We start from the raw sequence: 14,178 nt of genomic DNA on the forward strand, positions 1-14,178 counted from the left end.
AAATGCAAAGTTGTAGAAGATGTGAATGTAACTTCGGTTTAATCTCTTTTATTCCTTTCTAAATGAAGGTCAGACGTGCTCGGAAGTTCGAATTGATATTCCGACGGACCTACGATGCGTGAATTAAGAAACGCTTCGTTCTAGCCCTATTCGCATCGAGTCGCATGGACTAATGTTTGTACGGTTCGTGACGTTGGTTCTAGTCTTCGACATCCCTACAGGTGGGTGGTGCTATCCGAAGTCTTTGAATCACCTTTTATGTCTATGATAATTCATTGAGCATATTTACATTGTAATCATGCATTATAGGGTGTTGATATTATGTAAATGATATTTGATTATGCAAATGCCTATCAACCATGAGAATATATGAATAATAGAATGTGAACATGGAACCCTATGAATGCATGGACTATAACAATAGTAAACTTGGTGACATTCTAATTAGAGATTTGGTTAGCATCGAGAAATGGAATTGTGGAACTAGCATAAAGAGCTAGTTAGAGTAAAAGTGTGACATTGTCTATTGTTGAATCCTTTAAAGGAGGATCAGATCATACTCACATTCGTTTTGTTCAAGGTAGGTCGCTCCTCCTTGAACGATGAGCTCTGGAGTAGTCATCTTTACTGGACCAGGAGGTGCGTCTCCCCCAGTTGATGGTCCCGTCGGGTGCAGGTTGCGTCTCCCCGATATTTGGGATAGCGTCAGTGAGTTATTGTTAACCAAAGGGTTAACCAAAAGAATTGGGTAATTTCAGTGAGAACATGCATGCATATTTACAGTTTTCATATACTACTTTCAGCTTTGCACAGGCATTGTAGTAGTTACATGTTATAGCTGGTTACTATCTGTTTACTTTTCTTGCCTACATATGCCTGAATAGACCTAGTGGGTGAGTCGCCGAGGTCGGCGGCCGAACCCACTGGAAACTTTTAGTAGTTCTCACACCACTAACCATACAGATTCCAGCGCGAGCGGTATGGCCGAGGATCGCGGCAAGAGCCCAGCAGCTTAGCTAGTGGACACTCGTGTGCTAGTAGCATACCATTTTGAGTTCATGTGAGATATTTTGATGTACAGAGACATGTAAATGAATGTATTAAAGAGCATGTATATAACTAAATGTTTCAGTTATTCAGTTCAGTTTAAAAGTTTTAAATGATAGTGAATTTCATTTATAGTTAGTTACTTTCACTTGTGATTGTAGCTTGCCCTCGTGCAAGCCATGTATATTGAAATGTCTGGTCTGTGGAGAGCAAGAGTCCAACTGGCATGAGGACACCAAAGCAAAAGCAAAGCCGACTCCGGAGATGCATTCTGGCGTACACTCGAACTGAGTATGCCAGGTATCTGTCACGCCACGTCGTCTTCTTCAGTTATTAAACAAAGCGGATAAAGGTCTGAATTTTTTTTTTTGAAAACCTGACCCCAGAGTATGCCAGATCCGCCACAATACAGGAATCCACACTGTTCACACGACAAGAGTTCCCTGTATTTTGCTACGGCGTCCGCAACAATACAAGAGTCATCCTAACCAACCTACAACAAATCGAAATACAGGAAAACCACACGTATATATATATTCATTACACCATACCACAGATTCACAATTATGGCATAAATCCCAGCACTGATCAGTTAAAATGTTTTCAACCACAGGAAACAGTTTTGAAATACTAAAGATGGCAAAATCCACAGAAAATCTTTTGAAAACTGATTTCCTACACGCGAAAACCTTTATTTACTTGTAAAAATGCTATCGCGGGGGTAAGAAAGCTTTTTATTTTCACAAAATCAGAAATACCGGTTTTATTACATTCACGAAAATCCATATTTTCCAAATGTTAATAAAAATATGAACCATAATATATCTAAGCTATAACACCTGAAATAATAAGGTTATATACTATACCGAGAATAACCTGGTGTCGAAGCTCTATCACGCTACACCACTACCTCACGTCTGCGTCCACTATCACGGCGCCGCGATACCATGAAAAAGTTGGGGAGGTGAGAACATGTTAAACATGTCTCCCCTCCCAGCGGTCCGCAAGCGAGAAGGCGGGGTACTCCCGACGATCAGGATTAGCTATATAAAATACGACGTCATGGGAATACAGTAGGGAACATAGTAAACGAAGAGATGTGAAGATATATGAGCACAGACTATACTAAAACAGATATGCATAAACTGACAAGAAAGTAAGAACTAGACTGAATAACGAGCACCTGCTACTTGTACACTGGAAGCCAAAAGCTACATGAATATTACTATCAGACAGCAAGACCATATAAAGTATGAATGTAAGTATGATGCAACGACTGCTACTGTATGACATCGATGCTGTCAACCGTCAAGAAGTTCGCAAAGTCCAATCTGACATCCAATGAGCCTTTGGAATCAGCACCGCAGACTCAAAGCCAGGCCACTAACTATCTCCAGGTGCATATAACCCTCTAGGGCTTCACGGTTTCACCATATTCAACACTTTTCCGAAAGAAAACACATTGCGGGGATCAGACCGCAGCTGTTCGGTGAAATGCCACCGAGTATGGGCGATCAAATCAATATGCTCAATGTCAACCGCTCGGCAACTCAGCCGACATCCTGTACGCCCAAGGGCCCACGACGCAGTAGCGTCGTTTCAACTGTAAAGAAGCATAAAACCACCACTCAGGTCAACTAGGGGATGGTACAACAATCGACATCTCTCAAACATATTGCAAATACGCTCAATGAACCACAAGACTGACACATACAGATCAACTAGGATATGAAACATCTGACCATATGTCACAGAGTATAGGATTAAGAGTAAAGTATAATCATCCTCGGCAACTAACGACAATCCCACCTCAGGCTATACCGACCTCAACGCTATCAGACAACAAAGTCGAGGAAACTACCGAATAGGTCACAATACTGAATACTGAAATCGACCGACTAGATCGCTAATCTCATGATAATCCACAGAATCGCTCTAAATAAATTATGAAACAGGGTATGCCAGAATAGCTAATAGTAAGCAACAAGAAACTGGTATCACATACAGATGACTATACTCCTCACAATGATACAAGCATGGAAACATCTGAGTAGAGTATAATCAAACAACGGGGTCTAATGTAAACATAGAGTGCAAAGTCACATTATAATAAAGCACGAATAATAACAAGAGCGAAGTAAGAAACTATCACCTAGCGTTCACCATATACCAAGTCGGATCGCAGTACCCCACCTGTACAACTGTCGCGCCTGTCTCCTGACTGCAAAAAGAACAGTCCTAGGACCTAAGGAGGTCCAATCTGGTTAGTGTCATAACCCACACATGAGAAACCCTAAAAGCATTAACCGCCACAAATAAACCACGGAGATCGAGTTTCCAAAACCGATTACGAACACAAACGAAGTCCCGAAAACCGCATCGAACTCATCTGCCGGGCCCACGGACTTGTCCCGGAACTCACGACTCGTACTACGTCAACGAACCGCTGCCACTAAATATCATTACATGCGAACTGGCAGCAAAAGACCTTAACTCACTCCAAAACGATTATCGTCGGATAATCGCTCGAACCGGTTCCCCGAAGTTCTATTTTGATGACCGCGAACCACCGTCGCGTCACATTGCGTCATTTCTGAACCCTCGAAGGGACACGTCGTGACCGGCCAACTAGGCTCAGCGACACAATAAATCATCCCGAGACACATGTCGGAAATATTGAACCAGTTCCCGTCGCGGATTTTGCGACAAATACGCACCGGAATCCCTTTTTCGATCTTCGCAAAGTCGGGGCCCTATGGACACAGCCGGAGTTTATACTCAGCCCCATACTTTAGCTGCCAAAAGCAGCCACGACGGACAAAGTTGCATAAAAGGCCACTCGATACCGAAATCGCATTATTTCATGGCATTTCGGCGCTTTTATGGTCATTCGCTGCAAACCAGAGTCCAATCAGCGAAACAAATAACCACTGACAGGTTTCGACGTGCGGGGCCGTGCTCACCTTTTGGAGCAATTTCTGCCACAGCGGAGAGCGGCGGGAGTGACAGCGAAAATCTGCGAACAGCGCGCACAGCATGAAAACATGTTTATTCGCTGAAGCAGGGCTCACTGACTACTAATTGAAGGTGAGCACTGTGATCAAGATGACAGACTAATCAGCCGTGGTCACCACCGAGGGCATCGAACAGCCTCGGGTCGCTGGATAGTGAACCGAACTGGAAGACTATGCAACAGAAAGCTGAAATCAAGCTACAAAGCTAGGCAGGGCTCGGGTGGCAGGCGCGGCCGGACCGGCGGGCAAGGCGCCAGGGAGAGTCTGCTCCAGTCAGAGGAGGCCGTGGCTCGTCGTTACAGGGCGAGGAGCGGCGACGACGGCGGCATTGATGACGCCTGTTGTAACAACCCGAGAGAGCATGGCTCACCACGGTTGACAGGGAGCTCCGGCGGTGGGGGCGCGGCGCGAACGAGCGGGCCGGACGACAGGCGGGAGCCGGTGCTCCGGCCGGACGAGCGCGGAAGACGGCGCGGCGGTGCTGGACCAAACCGACAGCGGCGGCGTTCATACGCAGCCTCCAGAGGTGGCGATGGCCATACGGCGCGCGGAGAAAGGTCGGGGCACGTCGGCGGCACCGTCTAGCCGGAGTGGAGAAGGGCAAATCGACCGGCGGGGAACGGCGGCGGCGCGTGTAGCAGAGCTAGCCTCGGCTCGCCCCGCGCCGCACATCGGTCTGGGCGGTCCGCAGAGAGGAGAGCGCGGCCGCGCGACGGGAGCGCGGCGATGCGCGCGAAGCAACCGCCCGGAGGCCATACCGAGGGCGGCGGGACCGAGGGTACGGGCGTGCACGGGGCCACATACTAGTGGCTGGCGACTCGGTCTTGGTCGGCCGGCTTGCCGTCGCGCAGCAGCGAGGAGTGTGCAGGCGGCGGTGTACAACGGAGGCCGGCGGGAATGGCGCGGAGGTAGCCCTCTCCACATGTGAGGATGCCTCGCGCTTTCGCCGCACTTTCTTGCGTACTCAGACCGAGAGGTGTTGGATACGTTAAAAGAGAAAGATGGAGAAGTGCTCGGGGTGGCTTTCGGCCGATCGGCGCGCTCGCGGCGGCCGAGGCTGCGTGGCGGGTCGAGGGATGGGTGCAGTGTGACGGCTGGGCGCCAGTTTAGGTAAGAGAGGAGGCCAACAGTTGTTTCAATCATGAAACCCTAGTGCCAACCACCTATACACATAAGTGCATTTTGCAAATAATAGTCCTCGCAGGGTAATATTCTTCATCAAGTCCGCTCACAGCACGCGTATTTTACACAATACTCATCCATGCCGTATCTCACCAATTCGGCAGCATAAATATTAAGACTTTTGCAAAATTATCGCGTTTGCCATTCGACCCCTCAAGCGATAAACATTTTGCGTCTTTTGAAAATCCTCCGCGGATTTTCCGATCCGACACGCGCCATCGCATCACGCATGACGAGGGAATAAAAACTACAATTTGTTTCGTAGATTTGTAATATATGGAAAATTTGAGTTACGATGCTAACTTTCTCTGGAGATCAAAGTGAAGTTTGAATGGATGTGTATCATTCCAGAGTGTTTTTGGATGTGTGGAATGTTCTCTAAATGTAATTGAGTATTCCGGCACAATCGGGCACGAAATTAACTTGAAAGGGATTTTTGGATTATGACGCTAACTTCGACCTACGCCGATCAAAGTGAGATATGAATTTAATTATAGTAACTCCGAATTATTTTGGAAGTGCGAGGTAGTTAATGGCAAATTCGAGATGCTTAGATGTAATATGTCGGATTTTGGTTATTTGCTAAGCTTGATCAAATGGATCAAAATAATGCCAAATAAAATTGGGTTGTTTTCGAGCTTAATGGTAGTTCGCTCGTATTTAGTATTTTTGGAAGTGTTGGATGGACTCGGAGGAATTAGATGCGAAAAGGAGCTGAAAATCTGCTGCTGCCAGCTGCTGTTAGTGCAGGGACTGAACTGTAAAGCTGCAAGGACTGTTGGACTGTTTTGTAACAGAATTACTTTTTAAAGGAGATAATTACAGCTTGTAGTGGGGTTTAGTTGCCAGTTTTTTTTGGTCTTATCTACAGCCAGCTCAGCCCCAATTGCTACGTGTTGAGAAATCTCCTCTCCTCTCATCTTCTTTTCGTTTCTTCTCTCTCTCCTAAACTCTAAGGTTGGCCGTTGATGGTGAAGAAAGAAGGATTTTGGAGCAGGGAAAAGCTTGGTAGAGCTGAATTTTAAGGAACTTTGATCAAATCCTGGTTAGAGTTGAGTTTATTTACTTCACAGGAAGTTAGTTGGAGTTTCATGATAATTAAAGTATAGAAAGCTTAAGAAAGCTGTATCATGGACAGCACATAGGTATTTCCTGGATTAGAAGTGAAATTGAATGAGAAACCATGCATTTCCTGGTTTGAGGTTATGTATTTACATTCTAAGAGATCTAAGCCGCAGATTTAAGTATTAGAGCTCTTAATACCATGAGAAGGCTTAAGGGAAATTTCAGGCAGCTTGTATGTGGAGTTATGTTGTGAATTGTATGTTAAAGAAAGAAACTGCTGTGAATGAACCTTAATTATTGAACAAGAGTGATGTTAATCACTGCATAAGAGGTTAAATCATGGATAATTTAGCATATAGGGATTTAATTATGCTGAAACTGCATATATGTAATATGGATATATATTATATATATATATATATACACATAGAAGGAATGGTTAGAGTAAAATCTAAAATAGATTACCTCTAAACCTAGTTATAGATGATTCCCTGCTGTGTAAAGAAGTTAAGTAAAGGGTTCTTATGAGCTGAATTAGAGAACTAACTAGATGTATATGTATATTGATACTATGCATACAAATTGAGTTAGTTTAGCCTGGAGAAGAGTTAGATAAAGAGTTCTTGTGCTAGGACTTGAAACTTGGTGAGGTTGGTGGCAGATTAGTGTGTTTGGTCTTGTTGGAGCTGCCGAAATGGGAAGCTCAACCTGGGAAGCTTCGAACTAGGTAATTAGTTACTTCTCAGCTGTGGTGTAATTTAATTGCTCATTGAGAGATTCTTAGGTTATTAAGTCGTAGAAGCCTTAATAAACCCTGTGGGAGCAGATATGTATATATGATCGGTACTTATTAATGATTGTTGGCAGAAGAGGAATTGTGAGCTGCTGCCTTGATGCAATTCTGGGCGCCGAAATTGAAAAGGAATTGAGGAGTTGGCAGCTTGCTGCCTGATTGTGATGGGAGGAGCATCCGAATTGAGGGCCAGTATTGAATCATTGAAATCTGAGTGAAAAGAAAACTTAATTACTGCTGGAATTAATACTTGAAGTTATACAAGAACTACATAGATGTATGTATGTATGTACATGTAGGTGTATATGTGCAAATGGTAAGGAGTGAAACCTGGAATAAGTCAATCTTAATTCCTGAATTGGTATAATGTTATTGCTGTAAGGAAATGTTAAGTGAGGACCTTGGAAGTATTGAAGCTTCTAAGCATCATGAACTTATAGAATCAGCTCTTGTTATATACACATGTGTGTAATATTAAAATAACTAATGTTGGAAGACAAAGTATGAAGTAAAGTTATTCTAAACCTGTTAAGGTAGAGCTACTAAGAAAATTGATAGTAAGACTAATTATGTTTGATATTATATACATATAAGTAAGTTGATGGTTAAAAGCAAGTAGAGACAGATTGGTCTCTTTCCTATTTTGAACTATATTGATTACTCTATAAGAAGTTTGAGAGCAATGGATTTGCTGAATGGAATTGGTACTAGTTACTTAATTTTAAGTTATATGTAAGATAGTTAAGTGTGAGCTATGAATTAAGATTGAAGTCAACTGTACAGAATTGTAATGTTAACTATTAAGATTGATGTTACTACTTAAAGAGAGTTAAGTTATGAGTTATTTTAACTTTTGAAATCTTAATCTGCCATAGATTAATTTAATATAGAAAATTAACAACTATATATAATATATATAATATATATAATATATATATATAATTATATATAATATATATATATATATATATATGCAAGTTAAAAGTCGAAATGCAAAGTTGTAGAAGATGTGAATGTATCGTTTAATCTCTTTTATTCCTTTCTAAATGAAGGTCAGACGTGCTCGGAAGTTCGAATTGATATTCGACGGACCTACGATGCGTGAATTAAGAAATCTTCGTTCTAGCCCTATTCGCATCGAGTCGCATAGACTAATGTTTGTACGGTTTCGTGACGTTGGTTCTAGTCTTCGACATCCTACAGTGTGGTGGTGCTATCGAAGTCTTTGAATCACTTTTATGTCTATGGTTTTCCATTGAGCATATTATTGTATTACAGCATCATAGGGTAGTGGATATTATGCAAGTGATATTTGAATATGTGAATGCTTATCAATGTTGAGAAAAGATTGAACTTAGAATGTGGACATGGAACCCTATGAATGTATGGACTATAGCAATAGTAAACTGGGACATTCAACTAGAGATTTGGTTGCATCAAGAAATGAATTGTGGAAACTAGTATAAAGAACTAGTTAGAGTAAAGTGTGACAGTGTTTGTCAGTTGAATCCTCTAAAGGGGGATCAGATCATACTCACATTTGTTTGGTTCAGTGGTCGCTCCTCCTTGAACGATGAGCTCGGAGTAGTCATCTTTACTGGACCAGGAGGTGCGTCTCCCCAGTTGACGGTCCCGTCGGTGCAGGTTGCGTCTACCGATATTTGGGATAGCGTCAGTGAGTTATTGTTAACCAAAGGGTTAACCAAAAGAATTGGGTAATTTCAGTGAGAGCATGCATGCATATTTACAGTTTTCATATACTACTTCTTCAGCTTTGCACAGGACTTGTAGTAGTTTACATGTTATAGCTGGTTACTATCTGTTTACTTTTCTTGCCTACATATGCCTGAATAGACCTAGTGGGTGAGTCGGCGAGGTCGGCGGCCGAACCCACTGGGAACTTTTAGTAGTTTCTCACACACTAACCATACAGGTTCCAGCGCCGAGCCGTATGGCGAGGATCGCGGCAAAAGCTCAGCAGCTGCTAGTGGGACACCCGTGTGCTAGTAGCAACCATTTTGAGTTCATGTGAGATATTTTGATGTACAGAGACATGTAAATGAATGTATTAAAGAGCATGTATATAACTAAATGTTTCAGTTTATTCAGTTCAGTTTAAAAGTTTTAAATGATAGTGCATTTCATTTATAGTTAGTTACTTTCACTTGTGCTTGAGCTTGCCCTCGTGCAAACCAGTATATTGAAATGTCATCCTGAAAATTGTTTATTTCTTTATACACTGTACTCGTTGTTGTTGAGCCTTGGCGGACAGAGGAGGTTCTGTCCGTTCGGCGTCTGTGTACGGGCCCGATCGACCAATTGGCGATAGCGGGATGTGACAGATAAAGTGGTATCAGAGCAACGCAAGTGAAATTATAGGATGGACCTAGGGACCTTAGGATGGAAACCATAAGGATCTACTTCGTGAGAGACGAGAATTGGGTAAATGGCGAAAGGTTAAACGATTGGGTTATGTGTTGTATACCTCTATAAAGGATCTTAGAGGTAGATTTAAGGAATAGTGTATTCTCAACGGGAGGTTCATGTTGGGTGCACACAATATGAAACGAGTGATGAGAATAGGCTTCCTTGTATGACTTTCGCCTGATTTGAGTCGTTGTGACGATAGTTGTTTCGTGTTTGCCTTGAAGGTCAAGAATCGTCACGTTGTTACGCGTTAGTGTTCTCGTGTAGTTGATCTCTAATGAGATCGATATGGTTCGGGATAAGTGGAATCCTTGAATTGACCGAACTTGATGGAAACTTGAAACTTTGGGGTCTGTTAGTCACACCGTGGTAGGGTTGTGACGATGAAAAGTCGTTAGTGCAATGTCAGCGAGAGGCTGTTGTATATTTGGTGGATTGAGTCAATGGACTCCAGAGGACGGTGGAGTAGTTGGATAACCCTTGTGGCCTTCAGGGGAAGTATAGTCCATCTGTTGTGGATGAAGAAAATATTTGTGCGTCGAGAATCTATGATTTGGAGTCAGGGAATCTTCCATGGAAGGATTTGTGTATCGATGACAGGATCAGAGTGTTGTTGGAATTAACGACAAGTGAGCTTCAAGATAAGCGTGGGGGGCTATAGCAGGGTGCCTGCTCGGTTGAAAAGTACGATAGAAAGATTTTCTGCATGCTATGTTGTGATTAGTGCACAGTGTGAGGTATTAGAGACAAGGCCGGTTATAATATGTGGAGACTTCGATAAAGGATTGTTGGTTGTATACTCTCCAGTTCACAAATTTCTGATGAAGTGTTGGATTGAATCTTGTGTTGAAGTTAGGTGGTATCTTCGTAGCAAAGTGGGCGCAAATGAATTAGTGAAGATGGGGATGAGCGACGATGTATGTGTTCGGTGGTCAATCGAGTGTTAAGCGACACCTGGAAGAGAGTTGCAGTCGTCATCCTTAGAATTCAGAAAGGTTAATGAGCTGCCTTTTTATTTGAGAGGACTGGTTATGATAATTTCACCGGCAAGGCCGTGTGTATTGTTGTTTATTAGTAAATTGACTTCAGTAGAAGATTGTATACTTGGAACGAGGTGAACTCCAAACAAGTACTTGCAAGAGTGTGATAGAGACTTGGATTTGATGACCCTAGCATACAAGTATGAAGAGAATGTATCATCTATTGGGATAGATGGTTGGATAGTCGTATTGGGCTTGAGATAAAGATGGAAAATTGGTGAACCTACTCTTTAAAGCATTCGGATGATATTCGAGAAATTGAGTAATGGTAATGGGCGTCGTTGTTTGTGGTTGATTAGACTATCACCTGATTTTGGCGAGTCGTCAGCTGTACTCAAATAAGTTGAGAGATTTGTGTTTACATATTAGAGGCCTAGGCTGAGTTGCCTAGGCGGTGATATCTAATGAGAGATGCGATAGTATAGGACACTTGAGTTTAGTTGTCCGTTGAGTTGGATTGTGCTCAGCCAAGAGAGTGTGTTGGCAGTAGCACCGTGAGCGTTGCTAGTGTGAAGCGTGCCATGGATCACTCCGCGGGCTAGTAGCTCGCACTAAGTACTTAGGAGCCGATAGTAATGTGGATTGCTCCGATAGGACATGTCAGTGTGTGACGACCGTTGAGGATATAGCTTTGAGGACGATCCGTGCCTGGATAATGTGTGGACCTTAGAGCCTGAGCCATTCGAATAGGCGCAGTCGGTGTGTTGTGACAGTGGCCCGATACCTATAGTGTAGCGGCAGAGATTCTTGATCGGGGCGGTAGTCCGGCTTTAGATCAGCTGATGTGGTTCCACTATATGGATACGTGGGACATGAGGACATACATCGAGAGTGTTGAATTTTGATCCAACCTGCAGATTGTAGGGGTTTGGAATTGGATTGCTCCTAGTTGGAGTAGCGTATTTAGAATCTTACCTCATGATGATTGGGTCTGCGCTTGCGAGCGAGAGACGACATGGTGATATAGCGATATGAGCTAGGCGAATAGACCTATGTCGGAATTGGTTGGCTTGTAAATCAATTTAATGTAATTGGGACAAGGATTTAACCACATTGCCCTCTAGAAAGCAAGAGTCGGTGTAGTATTGTGAATAGGGGCAGATAGTGGCCCTAGGATCGAGGCTCGCGTCTACTGTTTGCCTGTTTTGAATCGCCGAGTTATGCGCTGTTGAGGAGTTAAGTTAGAGCCACGAACGAAAGTTGTTCATGAGAGACTCGTCGCAGAGGAATTGAGTATAATGCGAACGGGCATGGAAAAGAAAAGATTTTCTTTGAGATTATTGTGTTAGTGGAAAGCCCAGTGACATCTTGGGAGAATTATGCTTCAAATCATTAGAGTGTGGAGCATGTTTAGAAGAGCACCTTTTGTCGAGGGAGTGGAAGATTGTGAGTGATGGGAACACTCACAAATTGAGTGGGTACTGTGATATCGCAGGTACGCGATGCCAGGTGAAGAATGAAAATAGATTCCATCGGAGAGTAATGTCGTATAGTAGATAGTTACCTAATAAGTTGTATACTGAATCAAGGTAGTCTACGGACTTTTTGAGAGTAAGCGCCATGCCAGAATGAATCCCCACTGTAAGAAAAAAAAAAAAACGATATGTACTATTCTATAGTAAGTAAAGTGATGTTTATTGTTATGAATTGCGTTATCATCTATTGATGATAAGAAATGATAACCGAGCATGTTTAAGTTGATGGCGCGGATAGTTGTTGATTGTATTGAAAAGAATGTAAGTCTAAAAGCATTCATTAACGTGGGAATTAAATTGGCATAATAACCAAGCGTAAATAGTCTTTGATAGTTAAATGAGACTAGCAGTATAGCTAAGTCATTGAATGTTGTGACTTGATTGCCATTGGAAGTTAGAGACCATCGATAATGAATCAGCAGGAAGAATTAGGCCATATTCTGGAATGTCGCTCGATTGATTTTATTAGGATGATTGGCCACAAAGGGTTACAAAAATTGTGATTATGTGCTGCCCAACCTAAGGAATTTAGAGTACCCCGTATTTACTAGGCGTGGTTGAACATGAAGAAAAATTGCTCTGTGCGATGGAATATAAAGAAATGCACAATGAATTTAAAGTTGATTGAACAAATCCTCATTTGCTATCAAGGGAGAACTATATAATTTATAGAGAAAAAAACTTGGAAATAGTGTCAATTGTGCATTTGGATTTGTGTGAATGAGGGAAGTCAGAATAGATAATTCTGTATATGGTGAAGTGTTGGACCGTATCTTCATATGTTTAACTGATGTAATGGAAGATAATGTAAGATTATCTACATTGTTCGCGGACGCAAACTTTTGTTAACGGGGCGGGAGATTGTAATATATGGAAAAATTTGAGTTGACGATGCCTAACTTCTTCTGAAGTACAAAGTGAAGTGCTTGAATTGGATGTGTATCTTCAGAGAAGTGTTTTGGATGTGTGTGGAATGCTTTCTAAATGTAATGTGATATTCGGGGCACAAAAATCGGCACGGAATAAACTTGAAAGGGGGATTTTTGGATTATGACGCTAACTTCGACCTACGGCGATCAAAGTGAGATATGGAATGTATAATTATTTGAGTAACTTCCGATATTATTTTGGAAGTGGAGGATAGTTAATGGCAAATTTCGGAGATGTTAGATGAATTATGTCGGATTTTTGGTTATGTTGCTAAGCTTGATCAATATGGTATCAAATAATGCCAAAATAAAAATTGGGTTGTTTCCGAGCTTAATTAGTAGCTTCGCAGTGATTTAGTATGTTTTGGAGTGTTGGATGGAACTCGGAGTAAATTAGAATGCGCAAAAGGAGCTTGAAAATCTGCTGCGGCCAGCTGCTGTTAGGTGCCGGACTGAAACTGTAAAAGCTGCAAGGACGTTGGAGCTGTTTTGTAAACAGATACTGTTTTGTAAAGAGAGTATATTACAGTTTCTGTAGCTGGGTTATAGTTGCAGTTTTTTTTGCGTCTTATCTACAGCCAGCTCAGCCCCAATTGCTACGTGTTGGAGAAATCTCCTCTCCTCTCATCGTTTCTTTTCGTTTCTTTCTCTCTCTCTCTAAATCTAAGTTGGCGGTTGATGGTTGAAGAAAGAAGGATTTTGGAGCAGGGAAAAGCATTCGTACGAGGCTGATTTCTAAGGTAACTTTGATCAATCCTGGTTAAGAGTTGATTATTACCTTCACAGGAAGAGCTTGGGTTTCATGATATATAAAGATGATGTATAGAAAGCTTAGAAAGTGTTTCCATGGACAAGCACATAGGTATTTCCTGGATTGAGGAATGAAATGAACTTGAGACAGCATGCATTTACTGGTCTTGCAGGGTTATGTATTTACATTCTTAAAGAGATACTAAGCCGCAATTTCTAAGCTATTAGCTCTTAATACCAGTGAGAAGGCTTAAGGGAAATTTCAGGGCAGCGTTGTATGTGGAGTTTGTTTGTGGAATTTATGTTTAAAGAAAGAAATTGCCTGTGATATGAACCTTAAGTTATTTGAACAAGAGTGATGTTAATCACTGCATAAAGAGGTTAAATGCATGGATAATTTAGCATTATGGTGATTTAAATTACTGCTGAACTGCATATATGTATATATGGAGTAAT

At 42.1% G+C, this 14,178-nt stretch overlaps 1 long non-coding RNA gene across 1 annotated transcript in view; it reads left to right on the forward strand.

The window, feature by feature from the left end:
- Positions 1-32: 32 nt before the first annotated feature.
- LOC109704308 overlaps positions 33-14,178 on the forward strand; it is a 24,025-nt gene continuing 9,879 nt past the window's right edge. The window contains exon 1 of the long non-coding RNA XR_002214279.1: positions 33-221. This is a non-coding gene — a long non-coding RNA (uncharacterized LOC109704308). The remainder of the gene's footprint in view (positions 222-14,178) is intronic.

Source organism: Ananas comosus, unplaced genomic scaffold (genome assembly GCF_001540865.1).
Source record: "Ananas comosus cultivar F153 unplaced genomic scaffold, ASM154086v1, whole genome shotgun sequence".
In the NCBI taxonomy this organism is placed as follows: domain Eukaryota; kingdom Viridiplantae; phylum Streptophyta; class Magnoliopsida; order Poales; family Bromeliaceae; genus Ananas; species Ananas comosus.